This window comes from Canis lupus, chromosome 15 (genome assembly GCF_048164855.1).
Source record: "Canis lupus baileyi chromosome 15, mCanLup2.hap1, whole genome shotgun sequence".
In the NCBI taxonomy this organism is placed as follows: Eukaryota; Metazoa; Chordata; class Mammalia; order Carnivora; family Canidae; genus Canis; species Canis lupus.
Window position 1 is genome coordinate 19,773,868 of NC_132852.1, and position 19,438 is coordinate 19,793,305.

General features: G+C 37.4%; 1 long non-coding RNA gene across 1 annotated transcript in view; it reads right to left on the reverse strand.

Moving 5' to 3' along the window:
* Nucleotides 1-4,740: 4,740 nt before the first annotated feature.
* The window catches only part of LOC140605492 (uncharacterized), a 28,864-nt gene continuing 14,166 nt past the window's right edge, over nt 4,741-19,438 (reverse strand). The window contains exon 3 of the long non-coding RNA XR_012008142.1: nt 4,741-5,651. This is a non-coding gene — a long non-coding RNA (uncharacterized lncRNA). The remainder of the gene's footprint in view (nt 5,652-19,438) is intronic.

A 19,438-nucleotide genomic window follows, 5' to 3' on the forward strand; every position in this document is an offset into this window, starting at 1 on the left:
TGAAGAAAGTATGAAAGTACAAGAGCACGAACAGTCAAGAATACAAAGTGTGGGTGACAATCTTGCAGACGAAAGGAGGACAGACAAGGCTTCTTTCTAATCACCACTAAGGCTGTAAGTGGAGCTCAGAGATATCCTGGCTTCATTCTTAAATCTCTTAGCACTGCTCCCAGGTCTCTACCCATCAAGCTATGACAGAAGACAGACAATAGAGGACCATGAGTTAAAATAAATTAGCATTAGGCATTAAAGACCTATATTCCTCCACCATGTTTGCAGCATCTCAAGCTGAGTTAAAATGAAATCCGACATGAACTCTGAGATACTGCCTACTAGAAACACAAGGAAAGCTGAAAGACAAAGTAACCAATTAAGGGCTGGGTACATTTTAATCAACCTAACTTACACAAAAAGGAAGGAGGCTTGGCAATATTACTTCAGGCAATATAGTATTTAAAGCATTTTAAATTGAATGAGCATGGTATTATGCTAAATCAATAAACTAATAATAAAGATGACATTCATAAATTTCAATACGCCAGCCATAAGAGCCTCAAAGTGTATAAAACAAAAACATACAAATGTCTGGCAGAAATTGATGTTTTTAATCCACTGCTATCAATGTATAACAGATCCCAAATTCAAAAATGAAACAAAATAAGGATCCCCCCCAAAAAAGAATAAATAGCTAATGAGGTAGAACTAATAGACTGTGTCAACTTCTTTATCTTAAAAATAGAGACCTCATCCTATTTCATACTCTTGGTCAATCACCAACTGTAAAAATAAATTTATCAGTCTATTTCAAGGAATTATTATGGCAAAGAGCTGATAAAAATATTTACCCAAATGAACCATTAGACTATTAAGTGACAGTGATGTACATGATGGCTTAACTGCTGTTTGCATGCTTCACTAGGCCCCCTAATTCAGATATTTGTGTTTTAACTTTTACAACCTTCTGGGCCGCAATAATAATTTTATAGTTTGCTATGGAACTGGACCAAATCTATAAAATCTGCAAAGCCCTCAAAACTCCACATATGTGGGCTGTCACTGGTCCTAATAATTGCTCTCCAAGTTTTGCACCAAATTCTTAACAAATTAAAAACAAATACACCACATGCACAGAGAAATGAATGAAAAGGACCTACCAGAAGACTGCTGAGCTGACACTCAGCACCTTCCAAAATTTTGCATTTGAGTCCTTCTTAGACAGTTCCGCCTTTCAGTTCCCCAATCAACACGTTAAATAGGCAGCCTTTTCAAAAATTATTGTCTGTATACCTTATGAATCTAAATACCAAAACGACTTCACCAGAAGGGTGGGAATCTTTTCCATGTTTGCTGTGAATGACAAAAATCACATAGCTCAATTGAGCCATGAGTGTGCAAATCTAGGTGAACACCAGGAACAGCAGGATACTGAGTGTGTAGACAGGACCGTAAAACTTACAAAGTTGTTAATTTTTCCTGCAAAGCAAACTGCTCAGGAGGTTAGTAGCTGGTTTTCTTTTTCTTCCCTCTTCTCGTTGACATTCTGAACCATTACTGCTGCCACCACCCCTACCCACTAATGAATCAGTTCATTGCATGAATTGAGGGAGAGACACCTTGTCACCCATTTCCTCTCTTTCCAGCAGTGATATGGTAAGTAGCAGAGCTCAGGAAGCTGGCTTCACTCTAAAGGTTATTTTGTGTACCGGAGGGGAGGGGAAGGGAGTGGCAGGATGAGTGAAATAGGTGATGGGGATTAGAGTACCCCTGCCATGATGAGCACTGAGCAACGTATGAAATTATTGAATCACTATATCATATGCTGTATGTTAACTATACTGGAATTAATATTAAAAACTTGATTAAAATGTTTTAAAAGATTATTTTTTGGACATGGTTCTTTGACATACTGAGGAACAAAGTGTGTCTTTCCATGTGTTTTAATGAGGCAAATTAAGGATCCCTGTGGGTCACAGACTTTTCTAATAGCAAAGTATTGCTCCATACGACACAAAAGAATTGATTTATGAAGCCCTTCAGAAAACCAGTATTGTTTTCATTTGCTTTATAGACTAAATTTTCAAGGAAATACAAAAATCTGTTTTCCTCAAAGATATACACATGAATACCCATGAATACAAGCTTGTGTGCTATGATAATGTAATAAAAAGCAAACAAAATGGGGATCAAACTTACCCTCTCCACCTCCAAGCTTCTCTCAATGAAAATGATTCCAAAAATGATTAGATATAATTATCTCCTATAAAATCAATCTCAAGATTGAAGGCAGCCCCTGTAACTTCCTAGATTTCACTCATTGTGAAATAATTCTCTCAATAAGATATAAGATAAATCACAACCTTTGGACTTTCAAATTTATCTAATTCCATCCATTACCCTGTGAAAAAAATCTAAACAGTGGGGTTTTTTTTGGGGGGGGGGGTTGTTTTTGTTTTTGCATTTCAAGTCCTGTGAAATGACTTGCAGAGGAATATAAAAATAACAATCTACACTTGTTATCAGTCCACTCCTATAATCTTGCAGGTTCTGGTTCAAGATGGTAACAGTAGGAAGATGGTGAACTCACCCTCCCAGTAGATACACCACATCTACAGCATATAAAAAAACTTCCTTTGAAAAAAATTAAAAGTGTCTAAGCAACTTCTAAGCATCTAGCAAACACTACCAGGCCAACATGGAAGCAGGTAGGAGGGTCTAGAACACAACTTCTTCATAAACACCCCACTGCGGCAACCTACAGTTAGGAGAGAACTCAAAACCCAGAGCTTCTCCCTGAAAAGGGGAGGGTTTAAACTCTGCCTCAGACACCCCAACATTTAAAATCTGTACCTGAGAGATGAGCCTCCGAAGCATGTAGCTTTGCAAACCAACAGGGCTTATGTCCACCATCTGAGAAATCAGCTCTGAAAGGACTGGTGCCCTCCGATGCACCTGCCCCAGGACTCAGCACTGACACAGCTGAGAGGCAACCAAGACGACTGGATGTGAATAAGCCTCATTTGCTAATTTTAAAGCCTCCACCCGAGGGGCAGGCATCAAATTTGGCACACATCTAGAGGCTGCTAGCTGGCAGGTACCATTTTTTTTTCTTTTAGGCGCCCTCTCTACTTCCCCCTCAACCTTGGAGGACATGGTTCCAGTTGACAGGTGCCATATGTTTAGTTTGGGGGGTTTTTTTCCTTTTTTTTTTTTCTTCTTCCTGGATGGCCCCACCTACAATCTGGCCCTTTGCCTTACTGCATTCAATGGGAGCCATTTTTGTCTTCTCCCTCTGTCACACTCCAGAGCACCAGGATCTCCCAGAAGAGAGCTTTTACCTGTGACTAGTGTCCTGGTATTTGCAGCTGCTGCCCAAGGACACTCCCTTAATCACCTGAGTCAGAGGGCCAGTGGGGCTTAATTACCCTTTTCAATTACCCCAATTAACCTTTCCAAACACTTGGAGGATGGGCGCTATCTTGTGGTCTTCCCTGACCAACCTCCAGAGTGCCAGTATTTGCCAGAAAGAAGCTTTCACATACATACAGTACCCCAGATTTTATGTCTAGTGCCTTGGTTTTTGTGACTGCTGCCTAGATGATGCTCCTTGATCATCTAGTTCTGAATGTCAGCGGAGGAGGGTGGACTTGTGTTCCTGGGTCCCATGGGATTGCAACAAGCAGAGTTCTCGGCAGGCCCCACCCCCAGGGCACTGCATACACAGCACACTGAACATGTCCCCAGTCTTTCTGTGAAAGAGGCCTATTTGCTTATCTAAAAGTTTCAGACTTAGGGGCAGGTTTCAGGTCTGGCACACTTATAGGGGCTACAGAGATACTCTCAGAGAATGGAGGCTAGTGGACACCATCTTGATGCATGCCCTCTGTCTCCTTATAGCTTGCTTATATCTCTGAGATAGAAGTTTATATGCTCTTCTGAAGTCCTAATTTTTGCCACTGCTACCCAAGGGACCTTCAGATCACCTGGATCTGGTGGCCAGCAGGGCTGACATATGTGGTCCCACAAGACTGTATGTTTATACTTTAAAAGCTGCCACTTGAGGGTCTGGATTCCAAACATTCTTTTTTTTTTTTAATTTTTATTTATTTATGATAGTCACACAGAGAGAGAGAGAGAGGCAGAGACACAGGCAGAGGGAGAAGCAGGCTCCATGCACTGGGAGCCCGATGTGGGACTCGATCCCAGGTCTCCAGGATCGCGCCCTGGGCCAAAGGCAGGCACCAAACCGCTGCACCACCCAGGGATCCCTGGATTCCAAACATTCTTAATGTCATTCTTCTCTTTGGGACACTGACTACACCTGGCACACTCTCAACTACAGATTTGAGGGTATATTAAAGATATAATAGGCTGTTTAGACAATCACAAATGTTTGAGAGATGACCCAGAACTCAGGTAGGGTGAAATGATGAGGTTCATCTCCTATACAACACCACTCCTTTAAGACTGAGAAGTGACTATTTCATCTCATACATAGAACCAACACAGAGAGTCGAGAAAAGTGAAGAAGCAGAGGGATATATTCCAAATGAAAGAATAATATAAAACCTCAGGAAAAAATCTTAATTAATGGAGATACTTCACCTGATTAAAAAAAAAAGTTCAAAATAATGGTCACGAAGATGCTCAGTGAACTCAGGAGAAGAATAACTGAACACAGTGAGAACTCCAACAGAGACAATACCAGAAAGTGGCAAAAAGAAATCGCAGAGCCAAAGAATACAATAAATGAATTGGAAAATTAATCCATTTCTGCTTAAATCCCAGAAAGATGAAACAACGTAATGGAAAGGCTAGTGGTCTGGAGGACAGTAGACCCAGCTCTTCAGCCCAGTTATCAATTGCTCCTGAGTCCAAACCTGACTATTTGTCAGCAGGGTGTTAAACCAGGTATTATCTTACATGCCTCACAGAGTTAATACTCTTTGCTTTGAACTTGCTACCAAATATAGTTTCTAGAATCTGTCTGTATTTCATCCAGCAAATAGGAAAGTAGGCTAAAGATGAACAGAGAAGTCAACCAGGACAGAAGACCATGCTCTCCTTTACTGACTCTGCCATCCGCCTTTCTTCCCTTTATGTGTCAAAATGATTGGAAGAATTAGAGGCACTTGTAGAGAAAATGTGTTCATGGTCTGTTTCTCACCTTCAACAAACAAAAAGTTATAAGTTGTCCTTTATCATGTTCAGCATTCAGAAATTTATGTTCCAATGTTGAGGCCCTGTGTAAGGAAGCATAACCTATTGAACGCAATGATAGCCCACACCTGTTGCACTGACCTTCCAGATCATTCTCTGAGCTCAAGTACAAACCATTAACTTGACACTGTAATTTATTTGCCTATGAGAGTATCTCAGACATCCCAAATCACGGACATGAAGTGTGCTGTGAAGAGCACAGTGGCCCTGAACTCTTAAGACATCCTAGAAACATAATGGATAGGCTCGCCTGTTATGATTGTGGTAAATAAACGGTTTGGCTTGCTCTGGGAAAGCAAGTAGAAGTTGTAACTGGCAGCTGGCATAACTGACTTCATCACAGACTGCCCCAAAGGGGGAAGTTTGATACCATCTTGCCTTGTTCTAAATGTTAGTTCTTCAGCTTCTCCACAGACACCCAGAAGAGTTTTGGCCTATGGAGAAAACATATGAAGTGAATTCTTTTTCATAAATCTAACCTTAAGCACAATTATGCTTGTTAGCCCAAGAAAAGAGGGAATTGAGAATTGGTCAGGCATCAGGGCAGGTGTGGCTTCAGATGATAACTGTGACTTCACTGCTGTTGTCATTTGGGCAGCTAATTCTGACATTTCCATCCATTCGTGAGAGATATGAGATCTTATCTTTTATAGAAAAAAAAAGATCTTTTATAGAAAAGGTTGGGTTATACCACAGGGTGGCTAGATATTCCCCCAAGGGCTGGGAGATGGTGCCCCAGGAGCACCTGAACTGCTGGATCCAACATCAAGCTTCATGTCTTTATCACAGAGTTGTCAGTCCTCAAAAATCAACTCTAGGGGCACCAAGGTGACTCAGTTGGTTGAGCATCTGCCTTCGGCTCAGGTCATGATCCTGGGGTCCTGTGATTGAGCCCCACATTGAGCTCCCTGCTCAGTGAGGAGCCTGCTTCTCCCTCTCTTCCCTGCTTGGGCTCTCTCATTTGCTCTCTCTCTCTCTCAACTAAATAAATAAAATCTTAAAGAACAAAAGTCACCCACTCTAGAAGTGCCACCCCAAGCAGGAAACTCCATGACCGAAAGTAATACAATCATGATTTTTTTTATGCATGATTACAACTTCTCTTCATGTTATTATTATTTAAATTGTTTGATGATACAGCCTTATGTTTTTTCTAAGCTATTTATCAGCATTTATATAAACAAGCCACAACTGCTAATTCAAAAATAGGAGGATTATTTTTCCCCAATAGGAGTACATTCTTTAATAAGACTCTATTTGAATAGGAATTCCATACAAATAGTATACTTAACATAAGAAAGTAAGGAAAGATTTTACATTACACAGAATAGACATTCATTTGGTTCAATTGTGATGAGTTACTCTTTCAACCAAATGCTCACTCTTTATATTTATTACAAATATTGCAGTCAGTTCACTATGTGTCAACAATCACACATTTAACATTTTTTTTAACATTTAGTAGCATGAAGCACACTTAACACATTTCTTTTTTTTTTTCTTAACACATTTCTAAAGGGAAATGTGATATAGTCTTCATTTCAAAGGACCAGAATTCATTGAATGACTATCTGCTCTAATGTTCCAACTAACCTTTCCATTGCCTCATCAGGCCAATGCCTTTGGTTGCTGAAGTTTTGAATAATTGCCATCTTTGCTCTCCTTCCATACAAGAAACTCAAATGAATTTGTCATCTCTGAGAGAGTCATGGCCTGTTCCATGTCGGTTCACTTGCAAACACCTCTAAAATGGCTTTTCTCAGCTCTTCTTCCTCCAATGTGACAACTAACTCTTATTTGGAAATGCCAATTCTGTCTCCATCACAACTACCTGCTACAAGATGATTGCATCTGTGTTTGAATAATAGCATTCCCAGTATGGCCTGATACTTGTCTCTCCTCCTAACTCCCAGACTTGGAATTTTAAGGCTCTTGTATGTTACAGACTCAACTTTAAATCCAGTAGTAGGAATAGTAGTAACGACTTCTCCAATCTATAATCTGTACAAAAGTGTAGGTTCTTTCCACCACACAATGCCCCCCTCCTTCCATCTAATCCCACTCCTGCTGCAGCTATACCTCCATCTCCATCTCCAGCCTGGGCTCCTGCTACCCTCTGCCTCCCACTCTAGTTATGGCACGGTTTCCTGGGAAGTCACATCCAGCAACTTCCATGTCCTACCAGGCAATGCAGCCTTATTTTGATTTACAACTCTCAGAAGTATTCTTTCAAGTTAAAAAATTCTACCTTTATTTTGGCTCAAAATATTTTTTTTTAACTTAAGGATAAAATAAGTAGCATTAAGTACCACATAACTCCATTCTTGGGGCTGACATGAATAACCAATTTTCATTTTATCATCCAACTTCAGAAATCACCTGGCCACATGAACACTTTAAAACAACAATGTTGGGTAGCCCGGGTGGTACAGTGGTTTAGCGCCGCCTTCAGCCCAGAGCTGATCCTGAAAACCCGGGATTGAGTCCCAGTCGGGCTCCCTGCATGGAGCCTGCTTCTCCCTCTGCCTGTGTCTCTGCCTCTCTCTCTCTCTCTCTCTCTCTCTTTGTGTCTCTCATGGATAAATAAATAAAATCTTTTAAAATAAATAAATAAATAAAAAATAAAACAATGCTTAAAATTATACATACATACATACATAAGCCTTTTACTGGAGATGAATGCACCAATATATACATTATGGTGGGGTTACAATGATTTTTATTTTATTTTTAATACTTTTCTGTATTTTCCAGTTTTCTGGAGTATAAAGAAAAGTTGTGTTGAAACTGTAACTACCTTTTGAGAACATACACATTTAATAATATGAAATTACTAGTAAATGGAACATTCTTAAAGAAAAAAAAAAAAAAGATTAAGCTCCAGCCAGCCCAGTGTTACTATTCTATATATCAAAACCACTTAGAAGGTGCCCAGTACACAAATGTTCTGAGAACTCCTCAGGCAGCAGTTAAGTAAAAAACTTTAATTCACCAATTACAACAGGAAAAATTGAATTATAGAATAATTGATTTGTCTAAGATGCACAGGTACTCTTGGGCACTCCTGGGGGAAAAAAAAGAAAAACAACTATGCCTAACTCCTATCATGTGACCACTCCACATTTTGCTCCAAGACTTTCTGCATTACCCTTAGAGAGGGCATGGTATGGAACCACACTGAAAAAGTCTTAACTTCCCCAGGGATTTTCCTTCCTTTTTCTTCTTAATAAATTGAAGTTTACCTTTGTCATAATCATGCAACCAATGGAAAGACTTTTTAAAAGCTATCTTATAGTGTTGTTGTGGGGCACCTGGCTGGCATAGTCAGTTGGGCGGGGGACACTGGGTCTCTGCTGGGGCTGTGATCTCAGCCTCAAGATCTTAGGGTCCTGAGATCAAGCACCACATAGAGCTCTGGGCTCAGCATAGAGCTTGGTATTCTCCTCTCCTTCTCCCTCTGCCCCTCCTGCTTGTGTTTTCTCTCTCTGTCTCTCTCTCTCTCTGTCTCTCTCTCTCTTTCAAGTAAATAGATAAATCTTTCAGAAAAAAAAGGTATTGCTGCTTTTCTTCCTCAGAACAGGAAATAAGGAGTCTAATATTTTCATGGAATTGGCAATTGGTTTGACTAGCTTCCGAACTGGCATTTTTTTGTCCTTTGGTATCATGTAGAAACAACTTTAAAAGTCACTCACAACTAAATATAAGAGTATTGATGTAGCTGCATAGAAAACCCAAAAATTGATATCCTGATGAAAAAGATTCATACATTTTTATAAGAAGAGGTAACAGAGAGCATTTAGTATGTGCCAAATGGTATTAGCACTTTGCATGTATTAATTTAATCCCTGTAACAACCAAAGGAAAATGCATATCATTATCCTCATTTTAAAGAGAAAGAAACTGAAACACAGAGCAATTCAATAATGCCTCATTAGTAAAGCTGCAAATAATTGATCTGAGGCAGTCTTGGTCTGAGCCCTGCACTCTTAACCACTGAGCTGGAACTGTACCACCACCTCGCAAACAGTGCTCTGGCTTATTAATCTTGTCAGACTAATATAGTGATCAGGACTATGAGCTTTGGTGTCAGACTCAAGTGTTAATGCCCAGTCTGCCCCTTACTAGCTGAGCATCCTTAGACAAATTACTTTATTAAGTAAATATCTTTGCCTCATTTTCCTTAATTTAATACCTAATTTATGTGACTGTCATAAGGGTTAAATTAGATAATGTTTGCAAAGTGTTCACCCAGCATAACCACATATTAAGGATCCTGTAAATGGTTCTTATCCGAATTATATCTACTTTCTTTTTTTTTAATATTTTATTTGTTTGAGAGAGAGGAGAGAGAAAGATAGCACAAGTGAGGGAGAGGGGCAGAGGGAGAGGGAGAGGCAGACGCCCCACTGAGCAGGGAGCCTGGCACATGACTCAATCTCAGGACCCTGAAATCATGACCTGGGCCAAAGGCAGATGCTTAACCAACTGAGTCATGGAGGTGCCCCTAGAATTTTATCTACGTTCTAACATAAATTTTGTCTTCAAAGATAGTAGAATGTATTTAGAATGTTAACAGTCAAATGAGAAATTTTCTAAGAAGAAGGCAGATTCTCTTGTTTCAGAACTAAAGAAGAATCAAAAGCCAAGACTTAGCTGTTGTTGGAAAGTCTTGCAGATCTCAAGTGAGTAGCACTTTCATCTAGTTCTTTTATTTCAGGGCACGGGAAATACCCATACTGGAGTGTTTTTAAACTCCTTTTTTGCTGCCAAAAGGCAGAAACACAAACAATGCACTGCTTGTAATCCTTGCCTCAAGAGATCTGTGAACAAAATGAAGAAACACAGAACTGGCAAGAAGGCCTGTGCTGGACCAGCTCAATACTACACTGTTTTTAGAATGAGGGAAAAAAGGAGCAATTTCTTCCATGAGAACAGCCAATGCATATTATTCTAGTGAAAGTACTTAAACACAGAGAATAGAGACAGAACATAAAAAACAGCAAATTGTTTTAAGAAAAGTATAAATTCCTATGGGAAAAAGATGCTCTAGTTTACTTTTGTATCAGGAGAGCAGAGATTAATGCTGAGAGGGAATGTCTAGCATGGGGTCTGGCATGGAATAGATAAGGAGGTCAATTAACATTTACTAGATGAGGAATAGAAGAATTTTCTACACAACAACCAAAACCTCTTTCAGGAAAGACAACTACATATTTGCTTTGATTTGCTCTTGGATATATAATTTATTCAACTAGTCACAAAGAGAGGATGTTGGTTTATAGTAAACTACTGCCAACATTTTTAACTATTTGCTCTATTAATACATATTTCAAAGTTTAAAATTTCATGGAGAATAAAATTATTTTCCTCTCTTGAAATGATTAAACTTTGCAACTCTTTGCTGAATAATTCCAAAAACTGTGAATGTGCAGAGTTAAGAGATTAGAAGAGATGATGGATACAAAGTATATGAGATAGTTTTTGTTCCCTATTCTAAACCTGGTGATTGTGATGGCCATTTGTATGTGTCAACATGGCTAGGCAATGAACCAGGGTATTAGGTCAAACACCAGTTTGTCACTTTGAAGGTATTTTTTAGGTGATATTAACATTAATATGAAAATCTGTAGACACTGAGTAAGGCAGATTACCCTCCATTAACTTGGTGGGCATCATCCAATCAACTGAAAGCGGAAAAAAATCACTGAAGTCTATAGAAGAGGGAATTCTGGCTCTAGGTTACCTTTGGGTTCAAGCTGAAATATCAGCTCTTCCCTGGGTCTCTAGCCAGCCAGCCTATTCTAACAGATTTCAAACTTGCCAGCCCCACAGTCACATGGACCAATTCCTTAAAATAATACCCCCCATAGATAAGTAGATAGGTAGGTAGGATGGATAGATAGATGATAGATAGATAGATAGATAGATAGATAGATAGATAGATAGATGATAGATAGATAGATGATAGATAGATAGATAGATAGATGAGATGTCATATACATATAGCCTATATATATACATATATATGTCTTATATACATACATATATATTACAAAGTCATACACACATACATATATACACACACATAAATATACACATCCTATTGGTTCTGTTTCTCTACAGAACCATGATTTACACAACAACCTTTATTTAGCTTACAGTTTGTGAGTTGGCAATTTGAGCTACCTTCCTCAAGGTAGCTCTGACAGTCCTGGCCAGATAGAGCTGATCTTGGCTGATCTCTTATACAACTGCAATCAGCTGCATGGTTGGCCAGGGGCTGACTGGTTTAGGATGGCTTAACTGGGATGACTCATCTCTGTTCCACAGGGCCTTTCATTCACCAGCAGGCTAGATAGAGTTTATTCACATGGTGGCTGGGCAGGTTTCCTAGAGGAAACAGAAGCGTGCAAAGCCTCTGGAGGCCCAGGCCTGGAATTTGCACAAATCACTCCTGCTGCATTCTGTTGTCCAAAGTGAATACAAGGTCAGACTAGATCCAGCAGGGAGCAAAATATGCTCTACTTCCTGATGACAGGAAGTGCAAAGGGATTGTGGCAAGTTGCAGTCTATCACACAGCTGAATTGAAGCTCACAAAGTGTTAGTGGATGGGAGACTATTGCTGCAGTGGTTACTTTGACTTATATAGTATAAAAGATGAGCAAGATGTTAAATTTGACTTAAAGGACCTTATAATTAGTGAAAGTGTGGAAGGGCTAAGAATAACAGTAATAATGGGAAATGGTGATACATGCAGTAAATGAAACTATGAAAGCCCTAAAATGGGAAATTTAAATCAGGTCAAGTGGACAACAGACTTCCTGGAAGACACAACACTTGAATGATTATAGTTAGAGAAACCCACAATCGACTAATATGTGTGCCTGGAAGAATACCAAATTTTCACTTAGATAATTAGGATAAAAAATATGTTATTAGTAACCTTAGGCAGTGGTGAATAGAGCTGGTCTTTGACTTAAAAAGAACTGAGTTGGGTGCTTGGCTTTGCCATTTACTAGCTAAGAGAAACTTGAGTAAATTATTCAACTGCATTACTACCTAAATTCCTTATTGTAAGATAGAAACAAGAAACTACCTACCTATTGAAAGGTTGCTGTGTGTGTTAAGCGAAGCATATGCAAAGTTTGACAACAGTGTTTGGAGCATAGTAAGCACCCAATAAATTATGTTATTGTTGCTACACTTATTCTTTTAAATATTCATTATTGCATATTTTGTTTTTTAAACTCCAACAGAGATAATTATCAAAAACTCTTTTTAGTGTTAGAGCTATGAAAGTTAAATCAAATGCTTGAATAACTGCTTCTCTTGATCTTAAAAAAAAAAAAAACCTTTCTTGGAAGGAAGAGGTACTCTATACTCTATGGCTGCTCTTCAGAACAGCAATGTTCAGTGTGGGTCCCACCAACCCATGGATGTCCCCGAGAACCTTTATGGGTTAGGCAAGTACTATTATTTCATAATAATATAAAGACACATTTGCTTTTCCCAGTGTTGACATTTATACTGATGTTACAATAGCAATGGCAGGTAAACTGCTGGTAACTTAGCACAAATCAAGGAAGAAAATGGCAAACTCTGCTAATAGTCATTGTATTTTCACCTCCAAGCACTCATATTAGGAAAACATGTTCAGAAGAACTTAGGGATTGCCTTAAGGATGCAACATACATTATCAATTTTATCAAATTCAATCCTTGTGTAAGGTTATTTTAATATTCTATGTAATGAAATAAGAAACACAAAGCACTTCTGTTGCACATTTAATTAAGATAATTGCCTTAAAGAAAATCATTGTGTGACTGTCTGAATTGTGAACTTGGCTAGCCAGTGTTTTCCAAGGAAACATTTTTAGTTGAAAGAATGGCAGATAAACTATTGTTGTTCAGACTTGAGAATTTCAAACACATGTTCACAAAAATTAAATGAAGTGGGTCTGTGACTTCAAGGAGAGTGTTTATTGCCAACAATACATTTCCAGCATGAAAGCTTCTGATACTTCAAGACTTTTCTAATGATATTGGTGATGAGAGAAATGAATGTGATTTTGGAGTATTATATTTTAAAGTGGAACAATATTTGGAAGATATGCATAAGTCATAACCAATATTTTCAAAATGACTAATATGTAATATTACAAAATCATGCATGTATAACAAATCCATTCAACATTCAAGACACAACAGTGAGTTTTAATATAATAGGATGAAAGTTTATCGATATAACTTCAGATTCTATATTGTAATTAACTTTTAAGAAGCTTTTACTAGTCAAGCTTTGGTGAATTATCAAAGAAGAATGTCCATAAATAGGTGAAAAAGTTATTAAAATACTCCTTTTTCTAATTATATATCTATATGAGGCTGAGTTTTCTCTTATACAATTAAAACAATTTATCACAACAGACTACATGTAGAAAGATATGTGATCCAGCTGCCATCTATTACTCAAACATTAAAAAATTCTACAAAAATGTAAAACAATTTTTCTCACTGATTTTTTGGAAAATATAGTTATTTTTATAAAAATAGTATTTTAAAGTATATTGGGCTCATCATTTTTAAATGGGTTAATAAAGTTTTTTAATTTCTCAGTTTAATTTCTAATATAATAAATATAGATAGTTATAACCCATAAAAGCAAAAGCTCTTACGAGTCCTCAATAATTTTAAGGTATGTAAAGGAATCCTGACAACAAAAAATTTGTGAATCACTGCTTCACAAAACATCACTATCATCTGAAAGTAGTTACAATGGGTTACAGCTTTAATTGTCAGTCTCCACCTACTAGAATATAAATTCTACGAGGGCAAGGCTTATTCTCTTTTGTATCCCAAACACCTGGAATATTGCCCAACATGTTGCCAGTGCTCCATGAAGTCTTGCTGAATATGTTAATTGATTAAGATGTCCATTGGGATTCATGCACAGAGATATTCACTACAGCATTGGTTACAATAGCTAAATACTGGGAAAATATAAATGTCGACCAATGGGAGATTAAGAAAATAGGGGATCCCTGGGTGGCTCAGCGGTTTGGCACCTGCCTTCGGCCCAGGGTGTTATCCTGGAGACCCTGGATCAAGTCCCACATCGGGCTCCCTGCATGGAGCCTGCTTCTCCCTCTGCCTGTATCTCTGCCTGCCTCTCTCTCTCTCTGTATCTCTCATGAATAAATAAATAAAATCTTAAAAAAAAAAAGAAAATAAAGATACCACCATACAATAGAATATTCTGTGATCATTAGAATGTAAGTCAATTAAGACAATCAAAGGCTATGAGAAAATGTTCACGATATGTTAAAAAGTTAAGAAAGTACTAGAAAAGCATATAGACAATAACATATTAATTTATTAAGAATTAATGATTATGTCTGCCTAGTGAGGTTCTAGTGACCTAGTGAGGTCATTTTTACTTTCTTCTTTATGTTTTCCATATTTTCTACAAGCATGTAAATAAAATTTTGATTCATCCACGTACTCCACAATCTTCTTTGTATACTTCATCACACCGAAGGCTGTAATAATAGTGTTTATGCTAATAATAGGAGGTAATTTTATAAATTTTAAATTGTATTCAATATTCTATATTTATAAAAGGAACATCTGTGTGATGGCAACATGGATTTGATTAATCTTTATGCTTTTTATCTTTAAATTCAGGAGGTGAGCCATGCAATTCTTCAATCTTTTCATTCAAACAAGTTAAAATTTGAAAAAGTTAAAGTTCTTTAGGGGGTAACTTTCAATAACCTGAAAAAGTCATTTATATGTTCCCATATCGCTGGTTAAATGAAACATGATTGCACGTATTACAGGAGGAAAGGTATTTATTTGACCTTTGGCAGCTTCAACAGTGCAATTTAATACTATATGTTGTGTACTGCTCAAGTTGATCATATAATTTAAGTGGCAGAACTATGAAAAATTAATCCTACATTAGAATCAATGTATTGTATCAATTAGCATCAATTAGGTATTCTACATAATATCTAAAAGTTTTATGAATACTTTAAGTCTCACGACAAGTTTACAAAATACAGTATGAGGGAAACAGAGGCATGAAGAGTTTGTGTGGCAGTTCAGGCTTACACAAGAGAGCATGCCTACATTGACATATTCAACAGGCGAATTAGAGATGGGAGTTGAGTCAAGGGTTCCTCTGAAGCCATTATGGCAGGTTCAGAACAATTTAACAACATGTGTAATTATGTTTTTCTTCATCAATACACTCCATTAGCTAGACTTTTTTAACTTAGTGAAAGGTGACCAAATTCAATCCTACCGCTTATAGGAATAGAAACAATTTCTTCCCATTGATCTTCTAGTTGTCATTAAAGAAAGTTAACTTTAGGACTCCCATTTTGACTTCAGCATGGCTCTCTTCATGAAGATCTACCTGGGGGGTTTACTTAGGCCTCAGAGCTGAGATATGCTGAGAATTCAGCCAGAAGCTGATTCCATAAATGGCACTAAACTCCAATGCATACTATTGGTTTGATATGGTTGTTATATTCAGATTTTTACCATCTGCTTCTTTCATCTCACAAGTCTATGTGTACCTGGGATAATATTCTATAAAGAAGTACGTAAATTGAAGAAATACCAGGCTCACAATAAATACTTCAAATAAAGTATGTCATGATGTATATATTAGGCTCTGTCTACTGTGCATTGATTAATAGCCCTTTGGCCCTGTTGATTGATTCATCACCTGAACATGTTTATTTAAATATATTCCCTCCTCCTTCTTTCACATCCAGGAATCATTTTTTTCACTATCTCCCATACACATATTTTTATTCTTTTTAACACAGCAATTACAAAGAACTAGTCCTAACTCCTATTTCTCTGTGTATGGTTATAGAAATACTAGATAGGCATACTGGTAATATAATAGGCACAATATCTTTAAACCTTTTTAAAGTACACTGGTGAGCTGGCAAGAAAGTAAAAAATACTAAGAATTATAAACCTAAGTCAAACCAGAGACCTGGAAAGTAAGCAGAGCACTAAGACCAAAACTGAGTTGTAACCATTGGATTTTTGCCAAACTCAATGAACCTTAGCTACAACTTTTATAACCTGGTAGGTAGTAAGTGGTAAGAAATAGAAAGACAAAGGTCAAGGCTGACTCCAGAGCCCACCCAGCTTTTAAAAGAGTGGGAATTTTTGAAGTCCAGAGAAAAGAATAGTCAAAATAAATAAAACTTAAAAAGCAGTGCCCACATTTTCTAATTGGAACGTTTCCCATTACAGAAGTCAAAGAGAGAGCAGACATCTGATCTCTTTGCTCCCAGGAGCTGAGCAGAGGCACATAACCAAGGCTTGACCAATCAGAGCTTCTGCCCAGGCCTAGGATCTTGAGAAAGTGATGCAAAGCTAGGAGGATTGTAGCCATTGTAACAGTGGCATTGATAGCACAGCGGCATCAAGGAAGCAGCTATTCAAAGCTTCCTGGTTTCACTGGGCTCCTGGATATTTTGAGTATGGTTCTCAAGACTTGTAACTGATTCTTCTAATATCACTTCTAATGAATTTAAACTTAAATTAGCCAAAATTGGTTTCTAATATTTGCAAATGAGTACCTCATTGATATGCTCTTCCTCCAAACTCAGAAATTAATACCAACACCACAGGATTCTAACTGGGTGAGAGGTCACCCAGGAAAGCCTAAATGTAAATAAAAGATGTTAACCTGGAAGGTTTTCTAACAATTATAGTTGCTGTAGATCAGGGATCTATCCAAGGTTCTCACCTCCATTATAACGGTATGACCTTGAAAGCCTTGGTTGTGATCCTAATCTTCCTGCTTTTTATCTTCCTAAACTCTCATCCCTATGACTATGACTCATGACCATTCCAATAAACTCTCTTGAATCTTCATGGTCCAGTCACACCTTAATTCACATCAAGAAGAATTATGATGCTCATTTTCCAAATCATAAAACTGAAATTAGTTTAGTAGCTTGACAGAGTTATCAGTGAGGAACAAAAAGTCTGTATCCTATTCTTTCCTAGTGAATGTTGCCTCATGGTACTAATAAGTTGTTTCACTTTGTTTACATAGAAGTATTTTCATTCATTTTCAAATAAATACACATTCAGCACCTGTAATACCAGCACTTTGCCATGTGTTCTAGTTGATGTAAAGAAATGATCTTCAACAGGCAAGCCTGAATTAAGAATATCTTAATTTGAACACTGGTTTATTTAATCACTATGTGTGAATTTGGACAAATTTTCTAATGCTTTAAGCCCCAATTTCCTTATCTATTTATTGGGTATGATTCATTTGCCCTATCCGCCTAACAGGATTGTTGTGAAGGTCAAATAGTAATTGTTGCCAGGAAAACAATAAAATGTTCTTCTAACCACTTGGAAACAAGAAAATTAAGATCACTCTCCGAGAATTTTGTATCACTTATGCATGGAATCTAGCAAGCTGAACTCATAAAAACAGTAGAATGATGGCAAATAGGGATGAGGGAATTGGGGAGACATTGTTTAAAGGTACAAACTTGGAACCAGTAGATAAATAGTCCAGGAGATCTAACGTACAGCATATAAACTTCAAAGTTGTTATGATTTAATGGGTTTAGATTGATTATTGATCTGGCAATGATGGGAATAACTAAAGGGGAAAGACCAGTGAAAGAAATTATTATAAGAATCCAATTGCAAAGTTATTTAGGACTTGACTAAAGTTGTTTGCTTGTTTTCTACCCTGTGCTTCTCCTTTATTCTGCAAATAAGACATCACTTCATGGGGAGAACGATTTCCTCTGCCTCTCCATCCTGTACAGACATAGTGGAAGTTGATGTAATCATACTCCACCTGGTTTCTGCTCACTGATCAAGGATTGGGCATATGATCCCAACCAAAGCAATCACAGTCCTTTAGTGGGATTTTCCAATTGATTCCTACCTGAAAGTAAAGCCACTAGTCTAGTCAGTTGAATTGGGCAGCTTAATCATATGGCAAAATTTTTCTCAATAGTACTACTAAATTCTAATTATCCATTTTATGAGCTGGCTTTGCTCCATTTGCTGTTTGCTCTAGTCACTCAGCACATCACTACACAATGCCCACCTCCATGCCTCATAGCAATGCAAGGAATCCCAATTATTTCCAGTTCTCAACTGGCAGGTCACAACTTGTAACTGCTCATCCATACTCATTTGAGACATTATATTTCCAAACATTCTTTTTCAATTTTAATTAAGTCTGATACAAATTGATATTTCACTCTAAAATCTTTTCAGTGGCTAAATATTCTAATTATTACACCAAAAAAAATGAGGAGTAAGCCTGTTTAACACACTCAAAATCTTTTTAATTCTCCTATTTCTTACTTATTCCCTACCACCCCCACAGTCACAAACATCTTTCTTTGTATTTACTCTAGTGATAAAAGAAAGCCATTTAGCAAATGTTTTCTGCCCTCCTCTGCCCCCCATATTTGGAGAAGTACATGCATAAAGATATTTCCAGGACTTCAAAATTCCAAGTGCCAGCATTCCATACAGACAGTTCTTGATAGGACAAACTATAGTATGGAGGAGTCTATTCATCACCTAGAAGAATATCTCATAAACATTTTGATCAGAAGCCCATTACATGTGGGGTACCTGGGTGGCTCAGTGGGTTGAACATCAGACTCTTGATTTCAGCTCAGGTCATGATCCAGTATCATGAGATCAAGCCCTGCATCAGGCTCTGTACTGGTCATGGAGCTTGCTTAAAATTCCCTCTCCCTCTCCCTCTGCCCTTTTCCCTACCTCTCTTTCTCTAAAAAATAAAAATAAAAAAAGAAGTCCATTCAACTCAAAAGTTAAATACTTCAAAGAGCTTTTGTTTATTTAATTTCTACTTACTGGTATTTACTATATTAAAATCAAAATTAATAGTTAAAACTAATAATTTTTGAAATACTTATTAATTCAGTTTATAACAATAATAAGTTTAATATATATTAACATAAGTAACATATTTTTATGAAAAATATCTTCCAAAACAAAAGGAGAGTAGTTAGAGGAGCTCATTATTTTCAAATTTTTCACATTTCTTTAATCTTGCTTAGTAGAAGTCAACTAAATCCTCCCATCCGCTTCTCTAGTCAGTCTGTTATAGTAACATGACTCTGTATATTTGGAAGAGAACAAGAGTGAAAAGAGCAAAGGAGCTCTAGATATTATT